Here is a 4,666-nt window from a genome sequence, read left to right as displayed (position 1 = left end):
GAGGGGTCGGTGGCCACCGGGCTGGGCTTCAAGATGGCCGATCTGAGTTTGAGCCAGGGATACAATCTGGGGCCGCTGCTGGCCTTGACCGGTGGTGTTGCACCCCAGGCCAAGCAGTTACACTTGTATTAAGCATGGCTCAATGGATAAGAATTAGTGTATTAAACTGCTGGCATGGGAGTTCACTCCCCATGACTCCACTCATGTAAATTAGACAGGGATCTTTTTGGTGCTCCTTGAGATGAGTGCCTGCCACTGCAGTAAGGCGCATTGAACCGTTTATGGGCTCAGGACACCCCCTGCGCAGTGGTGGTGCATTGTGTGGGGGCACCTGTAAGTAATGAGGGGGTGCACGCTTTGATCAGAAGCGAACGTGTTCCCCTGGGCATCGCCCCGAGGGGGGCTTGTGCTTGCCCCAGCCATTTACTTCCCCCTTACGTGTGGTTGAAAGGAGAGAAAGTTACGACTGCCCATGACAAAGATGGAAGAGGTTCTAGTGGCCTTTATAACACCTATACGGTTATGGCACAACCACTTACTCTGTGACGTCTAACCATGTGTTACTGTGCTTGCAAACACCGAGGGGGTGCCGCTCCTGGATGCGAGACTGCCTTGGAATATCAGGTGTGATCACCCGGACTGCGAGTCCAGCCACAGTGGGGGGTCACGCCCCTTGGGCTGGTAAGTACATGCACTGGCTGGGAAGAAGTCAAGCAGGGTTGGGCTGGGTTAGTGCCTAGATGGGAGACTCCTGGGAACACCAGGTGTTACAGCCTCTCCTCCGTGGAGCCGTTGGCCTCCCTTTTCAGGGAGCGCCTGCTGGGCCCGACGGTGTGGCCAGCCACGGACCCTACCTATGCTGCACCCCTTGCTCCAATCTAACGGCCCTCTTTGTTCCCTGCTAGACACGCTGTGTCCATGTCTCCCCGTTAGTGTTGTGTTGCGCCCAAGTCCGGCGGTAGCTCTGATGTGTCGGAAAATTAGGTGAGTCTGGGCTTATCTCCTCCTTTGTGGGGCGGTAGTTGCAGTCCCATTATGGTAATAGGCAAAGGCAGGGAAGCACTATCGTTCGCATGCAGTTAGATGGAGAGCTGCCCATCAGTTCGAGACTTGCTCCAATGGAGGCAGTTAATGTTTGTTGCACAAGTTACTTACCTTCGGTAATGATATATCTGTAAGAAACATTAGTTAGTGTTTGACACGTGGGGATATTCTAAGGTAAGGAATCTGACTGGATCCGGAAAGTTTTTGACAGCAGTACCCCTGCGCATCGGTAGGCGCCGTCTGCGGCTCCGTGTGCATCGTCGCCGTCGTGATTGCCGGGATGGCGTCGTTATTGCCGGGATGACATCGGAGTACTTAGACGCTGCCCTCGCGCACTGACGTCAGTGCTGTACATAGCCTTCCGCGCCAGGAACGCAGAGCCATGCAAGAAACCAACACTGGTGCCATGAAACTAGGGCCCTCAAAGGGAGATATCTTAACCCTAGATATCGGTTCGCCGAACAGGAAGGATGGGTGGGGCGGTAAGGAATCTAACACTAATGTTTCTTACACATATATCGTTACCGAAGGTAAGTAGCTTGTGCATCTGAAAGAAACACGTTAGTGTTAGATTCCTTACCATAGAATAGATACCCCAGCAATACCAACCCCGGTGGTGGGTCTGCGAACCAAGATCACACCAGGAAGTCCTGGAGAGCGGAACGGCCAAAAAAGCCATCTCTCCAGACTTGGCTGTCCAGGCAGTAGTGCTTGGCAAACGTGTGCAGCGAGGCCCACGTATATGCCTGACATATGTCCTGCAAAGGGACTCCCCGACCCAGGGCAGTAGTAGCCGTCGTGGCCCGAGTGGATTGGGCGCACAGCCACACAGGAGGCTCCTTTTTAGCCAAGGAATAACAGACCTTGATGCACAAAACGACCCACCGAGAGATGGTCCGCTTGTGCACCGCCCATCCCTTCTTAGCGCCCACGTAGCAAACAAAGAGTTTGTCGTCCACCCGGAACTGTTGTGTGTGGTCTAGATAAAAAGAGAGCGCACGTTTTGGGTCCAGACGGTGGAGCCTCTCTTCATCTTTCGAGGGATGCGGAAAGAAGGTGGGCAAGGTGATGGATTGCCCGATGTGAAAGGAAGTAACCACCTTGGGCAGAAAAGAAGGACGAGCCCTCAGAACAATTTTGTCTGGATGGACAGAGAGGAAAGGAGGCTTAGATGAAAGTGCCTGGAGCTCACTCACTCTTCTGGCAGATGGGATGGCAACCAGGAAAGCAGTTTTGAGAGTCAGAAGACGAAGAGGGCAATTATGAAGTGGCTCAAAGGGAGCGCACATCAGGTAAGTAAGAACCAGGTTCAAGTCCCACTGAGGCATCACAAAACGAACATGTGCGTGATGCCTTTCAAGAATATATTACAGCAGGAGACATGAAAAGAGAAGGATGATCAGGAAGCCTCAAGAAGGCAGACATGGCCTAGAGATAGCCTTTGATAGTGCCCAGAGCAGAGCCCTGCTGGGCAAGTGAAAGAAGAAAGAGGAGAACCTCTGAAAGAGGGGCAGAGAGGGGATCCACAGACTTTGCTGTGCACCATGCCACAAATTTGTTCCACCTGCAGGCGTATACCGTTTTTGTGGAGGGACGCCTGGCTGCCAGAATGACATCACAGACTTCAGGAGGCAAGTCAAATGGCCTCAACTGTCGCCGCTCAATTTCCACGCATGTAGGTGGATGCTGGACAGGTTCGGGTGGAGGACCGTCCCCCGTTGCTGGGACAGAAGGTCCTCCTGAAATAGTGGAATCGGGGGATCGATGGACATACTGAGTAGCTCGGAATATCAGTACCTTCATGCCCAATCCGGAGCCACCAGGATAACTTGGGCCCGGTCGCGCCTGATCTTCTTCAGCACTCTGGGCAGAAGTGGTATAAGCGGAAAGGCGTACAACAGACTGCAACTCCACTCGCGACGAAAAGCGTCTCAGAGCGAGTGCCGCCTTGGAAATTCCAACGCGCAGAATTGATGACATTGCATGTTCTCTTCGGAGGTGAATAGATCCTCTCCCCACTGCTGAAAGAGACCTTGCGCCACGTCCAGGTTCAGACGCCATTTGTGATCGATCATGCACTGGCGGCTGAGTTAGTCTGCCCTGGCGTTCAGGGAACCTGACAGGTGTTGAACCACCAGGGTGATGCCTGGGTGTTCCAGCCATGTCCAGAGATGCAGAGCCTCCTGACAAAGGGTCCATAACCCCGCCCGCCCTGTTTGTTGCAGTACCACATGGCGGTGGTGTTGTCCGTGAACACCTGCACTACACTTCCCCGGACAGAGGGAAGGAATGCCTTCAGTACAAGTCGGATCCCCCGCAGCTCCAGAAGGTTGATATGGAGCCGGGATTCCGTCAGATACCAGAGGCCTCTGATCTCCGCCTCTCCCATGTGGCGCCCCCATCCCAGGAGGGACGCATCCGTCACCACTGTGTGCTCCGGTTGGGGAAGGGAGAGGGATCTGCCACTGACCCAATTGCGGTCTGTGAGCCACCACTGCAACTGACTCACAGTGCCCTCCGAGATCAGGACGTGGTCAGACAGGTTGCCTTGATGCTGTGCCGACTTGAACTTCAGGTCCCACTGCAGAGCCCACATCCGCCACCTGGCGTGATGTATCAGCAGGATGCAGGAGGCCATCAGCCCCAGGAGCCGCAGCGTCAGCCTGACTGAAACTCAGTATAAAGGCCGAAAGATCGGAATCAGAGCCTGAATATCCTGAACCCGCTGCTCGGGAGTATAAACCTGAAACTGCGCAGAGTCCAGAACCGCTCCGATGAAGAGGAGCTTCTGAGAGGGACTGAGGCGTGACTTCGTCACGTTGATGGAGAATCCCAGTGCATGCAGAAGATCGGCCGTAGTCTGGAGGTGGGAGACGACTGCCTGGGGCGAGCCCGCCTTCAACAACCAGTCATCAAGATAGGGGAAGACTGGAACCCCTGATCTGCGCAGATGAGCTACGACCACCGCCATCACTTTCGTGAACACCCGAGGGGCACTGGTGAGGCCGAAAGGGAGCACAGTAAACTGAAAGTGCTTGTGGCCTACCGTGAACCAAAGGTAGCGCCGGTGTGCCGGCAGGACGGGGATATGGAAATAAGCCTCCAGCAAGTCCAACGCTACCATCCAGTCTCCAGGGTCTAGGGCAGCCAGGACCTGAGCTAAAGCCAACATCTTGAACTTCTCCTTCTGGAGGAAGCCGTTGATGCTCCTGAGGTCCAAGATAGGGCACAGGCCCCCTTTGCCTTTCTTGGGAAACAGAAAGTAATGGGAATAACAACCACGTCCTGCTTCTGGCCCAGGAACGTGTTCAATGGCCCCCTTGGCCAAGAGGGCTGTAACTTCCTCCTGCAGAAGTTGCAAGTGATCCCTAACATGCGGTGGTACTGCGGTGGCATGGCTGGAGGGGTCGCCTTGAAGGGGAGTGAGTAGCCCCTTTGGACGATTTGCAGCACCCACCTGTCCGAAGTGATGATACGCCAGTGGAGTAGGTCAGGGCGAACGCCTGCCTCACACCGGCGTTGAATGGGCCTGAAAGCTCGGACTAGGAAGGCTTTGAGGCAGATGCTGCGGGAGCGGATTGGACTGACCGGGCCTTTGTCCCCCTGCACCACCACGGCGGCC

The 4,666-nt window shown here is 54.9% G+C and overlaps 1 non-coding gene across 1 annotated transcript; it reads left to right on the top strand.

Moving 5' to 3' along the window:
- The first annotated feature begins 438 nt into the window (after nucleotides 1–438).
- Nucleotides 439–565, top strand: LOC144771287 (U6atac minor spliceosomal RNA). Its single transcript, XR_013599233.1, has one exon. It is a non-coding gene; the product is annotated as a U6atac minor spliceosomal RNA (small nuclear RNA).
- The last annotated feature ends 4,101 nt before the right edge of the window (nucleotides 566–4,666 follow it).

The sequence above is a fragment of the Lissotriton helveticus genome, chromosome 7, assembly GCF_964261635.1.
Source record: "Lissotriton helveticus chromosome 7, aLisHel1.1, whole genome shotgun sequence".
Classification (NCBI taxonomy): Eukaryota; Metazoa; Chordata; class Amphibia; order Caudata; family Salamandridae; genus Lissotriton; species Lissotriton helveticus.
Note: the sequence above shows the minus strand (reverse complement) of the source record. Positions and strands in the feature narration are given on the sequence as shown.